The sequence below is a fragment of the Oratosquilla oratoria genome, unplaced genomic scaffold, assembly GCF_046742065.1.
Source record: "Oratosquilla oratoria isolate Oo_2021 unplaced genomic scaffold, ASM4674206v1 SCAFFOLD72, whole genome shotgun sequence".
Classification (NCBI taxonomy): domain Eukaryota; kingdom Metazoa; phylum Arthropoda; class Malacostraca; order Stomatopoda; family Squillidae; genus Oratosquilla; species Oratosquilla oratoria.
In genome coordinates, this window is record NW_027467736.1 from 728589 (window position 1) to 741088 (window position 12500).

General features: G+C 46.6%; 1 pseudogene; it reads right to left on the reverse strand.

The window, feature by feature from the left end:
• LOC143023950 (uncharacterized) overlaps nucleotides 1–12500 on the reverse strand; it is a 46977-nt pseudogene that overhangs the window by 24924 nt on the left and 9553 nt on the right.

The window sequence follows — 12500 nt, forward strand, 5'->3', positions numbered from 1 at the left end:
AATATTCAAATGAAGGAATGTGTAATCTCTTAAACAATTATTTTAGCTCGGTATTCGTAAACGAAACACCTCAAAGTGAATTCCAAACTGAAACCTGTGAAAAGTCTGGGGTAAACTTACTCACTACGGTAAATATAACAAAAGAAACAATTAAAAGGTGTATAGACAAACTCAAAGTTAATAAAACACCAGGGCCTGACGGTTGGCATCCAAGAATCTTAAAGGAAATGAAAAATGAGATTGTTGTTCCATTAGAAATTATTTTCAAGAAATCCATCATATCCGGAGATGTCCCAAGAGAATGGAAGCTAGCTAACGTTACTCCCATATTCAAAAAAGGTGACAAAAAGAAACCAAATAACTATAGGCCTATTAGTTTGACTTCGATCGTAGGAAAAATAATGGAAACTATCATCAGAGATGCTATCGAATATCATTTAGAAAGTAACCGTTTGATAAATGATAGCCAACATGGTTTCAGACGGAAACGTTCTTGCGTGACTAACTTACTCGAATTCTACAACACAGTTGTCTCGAATTATGACAAAAGAAACAATATAGATTTAATATATCTAGACTTTGCAAAAGCTTTTGATACCGTCCCACACGAAAGACTACTTACTAAATTAGCTTTGCATGGAATAAGTGGTAGCCTATTAGGTTAGACTAGTAATTGGTTGAAAGGTCGAAAACAGAGAGTTGTTTTAAATGGAAAAACTTCTGGATGGAAAAGTGTTGCAAGTGGAGTTCCTCAGGGTTCCGTTCTTGGGCCACTTCTATTCATAGTATATATAAATGATATAGACCATGGACTAAAATCTACTGTTTCCAAATTTGCTGATGATACAAAACTGTGCGGAGTGGCAAATGATCACTCAAACCAATCAGATATTCAAGAAGATTTAGATAAATTACAGCAATGGTCTGAAAAGTGGCTAATGAAATTTAACACAAGTAAATGCAAGGTAATGCACATAGGTAAAAATAACAGTAAGTATGATTACAAGTTATTTGGAAATTCGTTAACAAAAGTGGATAGTGAAAAAGATCTCGGCGTAATTATCAGTAACGACCTCAAATCATCCAAGCAGTGTATTTCAGCCTCTGAGAAAGCAAATAAGATTCTGGGATTGATTGCGCGATCTTTTGATTTCAAAAGTCCATCACTCATTAACAAGCTATATAAATCGTTAGTTCGTCCACATTTGGAATATGCTGTTTCCGTATGGTCACCGAATCTCATTAAAGACATTGACAGACTGGAAAAAGTACAACGGCGAGCCACAAAACTGATTCCAAATATCAAAAATAAATCATACGAAAATCGACTTAAGCACATGAATCTGTTTTCCCTAAAAAAAGCGTAGACTCAGAGGTGACTTGATACAGGTCTTTAAGATTTTAAAGGGAATTGACAACATCAAAAGTGACCAAATTTTCACATTGAATGAGAATCAGACAAGAAACAATGGTCTCAAACTGTCCGGAAATAGATTCAATTTGGAAGTAGGTAGAAACAACTTTGCCAACCGTGTAGTTAATGAATGGAATAAACTTCCTGCACAGGTAGTGCAATGTAGTTCAGTTCGAAGCTTTAAGAATCATTTAGATAAATACCTAAGTAAGATGCTGTAATTATTATAATTTATGTTATATTATTTGTTTTTGTTTTGTTATAATTTGTCTGTCTGATTTTCATTTATTATTAGTTATATGTCAATTTATTATCAATTACTATTTACCTGTTTGTTTGTTATTCAACTATACCAATGCATTTATTTATGTATTTTAATTGTTATTTACATTGTTATAGTTTTAATTTATTATTAATATGATTTTTTTTTCTTTTTTTTTTTTTTTTTTTTTTTTTTTTTTTTTTTTTGCATCCGACCTAGATATGGATCAAAAGGTCTCCTGTCGGCATGCTTTGCCTTTGTAATCCTTTGTAATCCTTTATAGCATATGCATATGAATGAACATGATGAATACTATATAGATTATGATTATGCATCCAATAAGTTACTGTGAAATTCTAGCTTTACATACAACATACAAATGATAACTTAAGAAATATAGCAAATATAGAATATATGTGATTATGCAAATATATGTATATGCATGTATTGGTGAATCGTGGCCGTGAGATTATTTTTCAGGCATGCTTTTCTAATTATGACAGCTGAGAGGAAAGGGGAAGAAGTAAATCTCCAATATTCATTGGGAGCCTGAATTGAAGAGAAGAGACATAAAGCTGAAGAAAAAGTGGTAGCTGACCTTTCCACGATAAGAAAGGTGACAAAACGACTTTAGACGCTCTTCATAGGGCTTATTGTGAGGACGATTAGTGTTTGCAATGCAGATGGTGTAGATTGACCAAGAATCCTATGACAGGGCAGACAGAAAAACTGAAATGTCAGCCGTTTGTTTGCAGTTAAGTTGATATAAATGAAGCAAGAATATTAGGACAGAAAAAGGAGAGAATATTCAGCTTTCTGTATTACTGAGGCCGGGGTCGGGCCCTGACACTGTTGTCAGTCTTATACGGGCGCACAATTCCATTGTATCTTATCACAATGGAATTAGGGGATATACACGGGTACAATATACTCGTATCACCAATTTCGTTCATTTTCTATTTTCTCAAGTAAAAATACCTTTGCTGAGTAGTAGCACCATTTACAGACCCTTCACAATACTTGTAAATAGTATCATTCTCTAGTAGTGTAATGACTTTTCAAGTACAATCTATTTCGGTCCATGTATGTTGCAGTCACTTTCATTTAACTTGTCTAGCAAATATGTAGGCTATGTGTGGTTGACTGCACACCCATGAGTATACATGTAGCTTATGTGTTTATGTGCCTTCACACAGTATCTAATTCAGCGAGGCGTCAGGAATTTCCAACGGGGATTTGCGCCCCCTTTGGGAAACGAAAACAACATCAGGAAATTCTCTAATTATATTTCTTATTCTCTTAACGAGAGCATGGTCAAATATCGAGAAATTTATATAAAAACATGCAAAAGTATTGCCTTATAACTTTAGTTTTCTATAGTCTATCATAGCGCCGCTCACCATTTTCTGTACTTGTTGACCTCCTTCCATATCCTTCGGAAGCCTTGGGACGGGAGGTGTGAACACATCCTGGACCTGTATACTGCTCGTTGGTGACTGGTGAGCCCCGTTCTCTCCCAGTCTTCTGCACACGTCCGTGGTAATAGCTGCTCTTTTCTCACATTCATTCAATCAAGGCTATTCCTATGCTTTATCTCACTTGTTATATTTACCTAAAAATAGTAAGTAGCCATTAGTTTATTGGTGAATTGAAATCCGTTTGTATTTCGTCAGTAGTTAGTTGTGGTGTTTATGATCATGTATAATTGTAGTCACTAGCAGTGTCTACGATTTTTTTTATTACTTGAGGACAAAACATCCTGCTCTTGAAGACAAGACCAACGTTTTCTTTGAAAAAAAAGAGGAAAAAACGACGAAGAAGAAAATCCTTGAACCCAACTAAGTTGGACGGTACTGGGGTATTTCGACAACAAACTTCAAAGTTTAATGACACTTCCTGTGAGATCGCCGGGTTGACTGCAAAGAGCAAGAAGAACCATAAGATCGGAGATTCTCTCATAAAACCAAGTCTACTTCGTCCAGCAAAACTCGTTCTGGAGAAAGAGTGCAAACAAGCTTTCCCAGAATTCACTATCAAACTATACAGTCAAGGAAAGGATCGATGAATTGTCTCAAGAAACCAAAGATTAAATTCTCGACCATTCTCCTGTTTTTGCCATCCAATGTAACGAAACGACCGACATCGCCCAGTGTTCTTACCTACTGGTGTATGCTCGTTTCGTGTTAGGCAACTGTGTAAAAGAGGAAATACTGTTCTGGCACCCAATGAAATGTTGTACAAGAGCAACAGCTATTTTTCATGATGTATCAAACTTTTCGGGAAACAAACTTTGGTAGAGTTCGCTTCTGGTATGGGTGTGTATAGATGGAGCTCCAGCCATGCTTGGTCTGCAGACTGGATTCATCACAAGGGAGAAAGATAAAAAAAATCCACCTGTTGTAGTTACATACTGCATCCTTCGTTGTGAAACCTTAAGTGCTGAAACAAGGGATCTCTTAAACATGACTGTCAAGGTCCTCAACTTGACCAAGTGTGGAGCCTAAAGAGTCGGCTTTTCAAACTGTTGTGGAAAGATATGGAATCTGAAGATGAAGCCTTGATTTTTCACACGAACGGACGATGACTCTCAAGGGGGAATAGGTTTGGACAACTTTATGAACAACGAGAAGTAGCAATATTTCTAGATTCTCATCTGGAGGTAGGGCTCCATGACAAGTTCGGGTTCGGGCCTGGGCCTGGGCTCGGGCTTGTGCCTGGGTTCGGGCTTGGGCTCGGGTTCGGGCCTGGGCCTGGGCTCGGGCTTGTGCCTGGGTTCGGGCTTGGGCTCGGGTTCAGCTTGGGCTTGGGTTCGGGCCTGGGCTCGGGCTTGGGCTCGGGGCCTGGGCTCGGGTTCGGGCTCGGGCCTGGGCTCGGGCTCGGGCTCGGTCCTGGGCTCGGGCCTGGGCTCGAGCTCGGGCGTGGGCTCGGGTCGGGCCTGGGCTCGGGTTCGGGCTCGGGCTCGGGCCTGGGCTCGGGCCTGGGTTCGAGCTTGGGTTCGGGCCCGGGTTCGAGCTTGGGCTAGGGCTCGGGCTCGGGCCTGGACTCGGGCTCGGGCTTGGGCCTGGGCTCGGGCCTGGGCTCGGGCCTGGGCTCGGGCTCGAATCTGGGCTGGGGTCTGGGCTCAGGCCTGGGCGGGGGCCGGGGTTTGGCTTCCGGCTGGGGTCGGGGCTCAGGCACTGGCCCGAGCCCTAGCCTAAGCCCGCGCCCAGGCCCGAGCCTGACCCTAAGCCCAGGCCCGAACCCAGGCCTGAGCCCGAGCCCGGGCAAGAGCCCGAACCCGAGCCTGGGCAAGAGCCCGAGTCCCAGCCCGAGTCCGAGCCCGAGCCCGGGGAAGAGCCCGAGGCCAGGCCCAAGCCCGAACCTGAGCCCAGGCCCGAGCCCGTGCCCGAGCCCAGACCCGAGCACAGGCCCAAGCCCAGACCCGAGCCCAGGCCCGAACCCGTGCCCGTGCCCAGGCCCGAGCCCGAGCCCAGGCCCAAGCCCGAGCCGGGGCCCAAGCCCAAGGCGGGGACCAAGCCCGAGCCGAGGCCCGAGACCGAGCCCAGGACTAAGCCCTAGCCCAAGTCTAGGCCCAACCACAGACCCAAGCCTAGGCCCGAGCCCAGGTCCGAGCACAGAACCGAGTCCGAGCCCGGGCCCGATCCCGAGCCCGACCCCGAGCCCGAGCCCAGACCCGAACCCGAGCCGAGCTGGGGAGACCAGGACTCCATTCACTGCAAGCACTCACAAGCATTCAAACATGCACTCAGTCACACATACAAACACTCATACAGGCACTCACACATGTATACAGTCAAACACACCAAGAGGCACACAATCTCACACACACAGTTACCTGCCTACCGGGACGCTGGGGTGACCAGGGACTGGTCACCTGCCTACCGGGACGCTGGAGCAACTCCTTTTCACCTGCCAACCGGGACGCTGGGGCGACCGTGGAACGATCGCCTGCCTACCGGGACGCTGGGGTGACCAGGAAATCCATTCACTTCAAACACTCACAAGCATTCGAACATGCACTCAGCCAGTCACACATACAAACACTCATACAAGCACTCACACATGTATGCACACAATCTCTAACACACAGATACCTGCCTACCGGGACGCTGGGGTGACCAGGGACTGGACACCTGCCTACCGGGACGCTGGGGCAACTCCTTGTCACCTGCCAACCGGGACGCTGGGGCGACCGTGGAACGATCGCCTGCCTACCGGGACGCTGGGGTGACCAGGACTCCATTCACCTCAAACACTCACAAGCATTCAAACATGCACTCAGCCAGTCACACATACTAACACTCAAACAGGCACTCATGTATGCAGTCAAGCATACCAAAAGACACACCCTCAAACACACAGTTACCTGCCTACCGGGACGCTGGGGTGACCAGGGACTGGACACCTGCCTACCGGGACGCGGGGGTAATTTCTTGTCACCTGCCAACCGGGACGCTGGGGCGACCGTGGAACGATCGCCTGCCTACCGGGACGCTGGGGTGACCAGTAAATCCATTCACTTCAAACACTCACAAGCATTCAAACATGCACCTAGCCAGTCACACATACTAACACTCATACAGGCACTCACACATGTATTCAGTCAAATATACCAAAGACACACCCTCAAACACACAGTTACCTGCCTACCGGGACGCTGGGGTGACCAGGGACTGGGCACCTGCCTACCGGGACGCGGGGGTAATTTCTTGTCACCTGCCAACCGGGACGCTGGGGTGACCGTGGAATGATTGCCTGCCTACCGGGACGCTGGGGTGACCAGTAAATCCATTCACTTCAAACATTCACAAGCATTCAAGCATGCACTCAGCCAGTCACACATACAAACACTCATACAGGCACTCACACATGTATGCAGTCAAATATACCAAAGACACACCCTCAAACACACAGTTACCTGCCTACCGGGACGCTGGGGTGACCAGGGACTGGGCACCTGCCTACCGGGACGCGGGGGTAATTTCTTGTCACCTGCCAACCGGGACGCTGGGGCGACCGTGGAACGATCGCCTGCCTACCGGGACGCTGGGGTGACCAGGACTCCATTCACTTCAAACACTCACAAGCATTCAAGCATGCACTCAGCCAGTCACACATACAAACACTCATACAGGCACTCACACATGTATGCAGTCAAATATACCAAAGGCACACCCTCAAACACACAGTTACCTGCCAACCGGGACGCTGGGGTGACCAGGGACTGGACACCTGCCTACCGGGACGCTGGGGCAACTCCTTGTCACCTGCCAACCGGGACGCTGGGGCGACCGTGGAACGATCGCCTGCCTACCGGGACGCTGGGGTGACCAGGACTCCATTCACTGCAAGCACTCACAAGCATTCAAACATGCACTCAGTCAGTCACACATACTAACACTCAAACAGGCACTCATGTATGCAGTCAAACATACCAAAAGACACACCCTCAAACACACAGTTACCTGCCTACCGGGACGCTGGGGTGACCAGGGACTGGACACCTGCCTACCGGGACGCTGGGGCAACTCCTTGTCACCTGCCAACCGGGACGCTGGGGCGACCGTGGAACGATCGCCTGCCTACCGGGACGCTGGGGTGACCAGGACACCATTCACTTCAAACACTCACAAGCATTCAAGCATGCACTCAACCAGTCATACATACAAACACTCATACAGGCACTCACACATGTATTCAGTCAAACATACCAAGAGGCACACAATCTCAAACACACAGTTACCTGCCTACCGGGACGCTGGGGTGACCAGGGACTGGACACCTGCCTACCGGGACGCTGGGGCAACTCCTTGTCACCTGCCAACCGGGACGCTGGGGCGACCGTGGAACGATCGCCTGCCTACCGGGACGCTGGGGTGACCAGGACTCCATTCACTGCAAGCACTCACAAGCATTCAAACATGCACTCAGCCATTCACACATACTAACACTCAAACAGGCACTCACTCATGTATGCAGTCAAATATACTAAAGGCACACTCTCAAACACACAGTTACCTGCCTACCGGGACGCTGGGGTGACCAGGGACTGGACACCTGCCTACCGGGACGCTGGGGCAACTCCTTGTCACCTGCCAACCGGGACGCTGGGGCGACCGTGGAACGATCACCTGCCTACCGGGACGCTGGGGTGACCAGGACTCCATTCACTGCAAGCACTCACAAGCATTCAAACATGCACTCAGTCACACACACATACTAAGACTCAAACAGGCACTCATGTATGCAGTCAAACATACCAAAAGACACACCCTCAAACACACAGTTACCTGCCTACCGGGACGCTGGGGTGACCAGGGACTGGACACCTGCCTACCGGGACGCTGGGGCAACTCCTTTTCACCTGCCAACCGGGACGCTGGGGCGACCGTGGAACGATCACCTGCCTACCGGGACGCTGGGGTGACCAGGACTCCATTCACTTCAAACACTCACAAGCATTCAAGCATGCACTCAGCCAGTCACACATACAAACACTCATACAGGCACTCACACATGTATGCAGTCAAATATACCAAAGACACACCCTCAAACACACAGTTACCTGCCAACCGGGACGCTGAGGTGACCAGGGACTGGACACCTGCCTACCGGGACGCTGGGGCAACTCCTTGTCACCTGCCAACCGGGACGCTGGGGCGACCGTGGAACGATAGCCTGCCTACCGGGACGCTGGGGTGACCAGGACTCCATTCACTGCAAGCACTCACAAGCATTCAAACATGCACTCAGTCAGTCACACATACTAACACTCAAACAGGCACTCATGTATGCAGTCAAACATACCAAAAGACACACCCTCAAACACACAGTTACCTGCCTACCGGGACGCTGGGGTGACCTGGGACTGGACACCTGCCCACCGGGACGCTGGGGCAACTCCTTGTCACCTGCCAACCGGGACGCTGGGGCGACCGTGGAACGATCGCCTGCCTACCGGGACGCTGGGGTGACCAGGACACCATTCACTTCAAACACTCACAAGCATTCAAGCATGCACTCAACCAGTCATACATACAAACACTCATACAGGCACTCACACATGTATTTAGTCAAACATACCAAGAGGCACACAATCTCAAACACACAGTTACCTGCCTACCGGGACGCTGGGGTGACCAGGGACTGGACACCTGCCTACCGGGACGCTGGGGCAACTCCTTGTCACCTGCCAACCGGGACGCTGGGGCGACCGTGGAACGATCGCCTGCCTACCGGGACGCTGGGGTGACCAGGACTCCATTCACTGCAAGCACTCACAAGCATTCAAACATGCACTCAGCCATTCACACATACTAACACTCAAACAGGCACTCACTCATGTATGCAGTCAAATATACTAAAGGCACACTCTCAAACACACAGTTACCTGCCTACCGGGACGCTGGGGTGACCAGGGACTGGACACCTGCCTACCGGGACGCTGGGGCAACTCCTTGTCACCTGCCAACCGGGACGCTGGGGCGACCGTGGAACGATCACCTGCCTACCGGGACGCTGGGGTGACCAGGACTCCATTCACTTCAAACACTCACAAGCATTCAAGCATGCACTCAGCCAGTCACACATACAAACACTCATACAGGCACTCACACATGTATGCAGTCAAATATACCAAAGGCACACCCTCAAACACACAGTTACCTGCCTACCGGGACGCTGGGGTGACCTGGGATTGGACACCTGCCTACCGGGACGCTGGGGCAACTCCTTGTCACCTGCCAACCGGGACGCTGGGGCGACCGTGGAACGATCGCCTGCCTACCGGGACGCTGGGGTGACCAGGACTCCATTCACTGCAAGCACTCACAAGCATTCAATCATGCTCATAAGCAGATTCAGATCTCGCGTTCTTCCCTACACACATTCACCCATACATATAGTCAACCTACAAGCACACCGTTTTGCGGGGACTTCCGTGCGCTATCTTACAAATCAGTCTTTTGAGCTGCGGGACATGTGCTCTTATCACGCGGGACCATGACACACATGCACGTACCACACGACACATCTCGCTTCCTACGAGAAAATCATATGCAGCATGTGACACGCGTGTGCACTTCATGGGTCATACACACAGACTCACAGACACATGCAAACACGCAGACGCAATATAGGAGATAAAATAGTACAGTCAGACATCATAAGTGATTTCAAAGCCAATGAAAGCATAGATATGAAAGCCTGCGACTATACATTTTATCTTTTATATTTTGTAAATACATACGTGATCTTACTTAGACAAAGTCACTTACCTTACTTTCCATGGTGCCTATAAGCTGCCGAGCGACGTCAATTTCCATTAAACGCCCCTTCTGTCTGGAAGAAGAAGAAACATTGCAATCAGGGAGCGTAAAGAAATTCAAAGCTATGTTTGACTACAAACGGGACTATGCGAATATAACTCTTATTCTATGTAATGGATTTAGACGAGTACTCTCTAACTGGCAAAGTCACTAACCTTATAGCCATGGATCCAAGCGACGTCTGGTTTCCCGAAGTCGTGTGGTCGGGCGTCTGAACTCTGCGGGTCCTCCAAGTTCCCCGAGGGGCGAGGCGCGAGGGAGCCCGGAGGGCAAACCGAAAACAAGAACACAGATGTGGTCGCCCAAAAGCTAAGCGGTAACAGTATGTACGAATGACTTTATTGTGTGCACACACATATATATGTGTGTGTACATATATATATATATATATATATATATATACATATATATACATATATATATATATATATATATATATATATATATATATATATATGTATATGTGTGTGTGTGTGTGTGTGTGTGTGTACATATATATATATATATATATATATTATATATATATATATATATATTCATATGTATATACATATATATATATATTCATATGTATATATATATATATATTCATATATATATATATATATTCATATGTATATATATATATATATATATATATATATATATTCATATGTATATATTGTTGCCATCCTTCTGCCTCAGGAGACAATGGAGTTCGCTTATTTTCTTTTTTATGCGCGCGTGTACATATGCGTGTGCTTGTGTGTGAGTGTTTTTATTTGAATATCATAAAGATTAATAGGAATTACCCGGTAACGATCAGGCGTCTTCCCAACTCGTAATTTTTTCCCAAGAAATCGAAAGAAATCCCTTGGAGCGAAAATCGTCGAAAGATTGGCGGAGAACCTGAGGCTCCTGCTGACTCCGATCAACTCCGACAGACTCGGGTAATTTCCGACAGACTTTTTTGCAGACTCTGACAGATACCGTTGCAGAATCCGATCAATTCCGACGCAATGGTGCATTCTGATAAACTGCAATAGAATCTGACTGGATGACAGATTCTAATAGACTTCGACAGATTTCGGCAGACAGACGGAGTTGAGGAGCAGAAAGATATGTAGAGAACTGAACAGAAGATTTACTTAACAAAAACTGAGACATAATTCAAAGATCTAGAACCACTATTCTTAATAGAAAAAAAAAAATCGCGTCCTTTCAATGTCGGTCAGGTTTTGCTGATGTCTCTTGGATCTTCAGGATCCATCAGACGTGCTGACGTGGTCACTATTGTCCACATTCTTTGAGACATTGTCAATGGGTTCTTACTGTATGTAGGGCCTTTGAGAAGGTTGGCTGGTGCAAAGTAACCAAATTGGTCTATGTGGAACATGGGAAAGACTGCGTGGGAAGGGAAATCCTTCTGGTCGGGCATCGGATCAACAGTCGGCAGCAGCACCTCTCACCGAAGTCTCTGCGAACTCGCTCGCCTGCATTTCATTTTTATACACGCGCATACATACGATCGCATACACATACACACACGCACACGCGTATAGTTTTCCACTTCAAGGTAGCCTAAAGTTCGTTTCACATAGTGTTCCCAGTATCGATACGAAAGTACTGCATGTTTTGGATACTTTTTGATGTTACTGGTACGTTTTACGACGCTGAGCAAAAGGATATAAAATTGAATGGAGAGGCCAAAAGTGAATACTTTCTGTATTTTTTATATGAATCGATACTTTTTATACCATTTACCACCTTATAAGGATTTTTGACGACTTAGAATTGAAAGCATCCCGTTGCCTCCGTATTTTTCACGTCCCATCCCCAAGACCAACCAATACGTTCGGATTGCCAGCCGGTCGACGTTCACCCATTTTCGCACACAATATTTCATCTAATGTTATGAACCACCTAATGCTAGTTTTGGAACATGGAACCCATGACTCACAAATTATAAAATCCATAAGGTCGAGAAGACAGGCTTCGAGAGATTGTTGTACAATGCTTGGGCAGGGGAAGTTTAAAGGAAATAGTGGAGATCTTGAAAACACGTTCCATAATAGTAGGTGAGAGCATTGGCGTATCCACTTCCAAATTATTGGCCATTGCAGTCAGAGTAGTGAACACAGAGCAAGCTACAGTTGATAACAGGTTCCTGCAACTGCTGGATGTAGAAGATTCAAGTGCTAATGGATCATTTAAACTTTTGATTAGTTGTTTTTGTTTTAAGACAAATGGTAGTCATTTTGCGAATATGCTTGCTTTTGATGCTGAAAATACGTCAGTCATGATATGGGGGCTTAAGAACACAAGTTGTGGAAAAAGCACCTCATCTGTTTGTTATTGGATGTATTACTTTTAACTTCTATGCTCCTCTGCAGCGTATCTCAAACTCCCATAACGTGTTGAAGATCTGCGTAGTGAAGATATTCATGCATACATAGATCATAGTCCTAAAAGACTGATGAAGTTGCAGGAGTTTCGACAATTTGTTAGAGTTGATTCT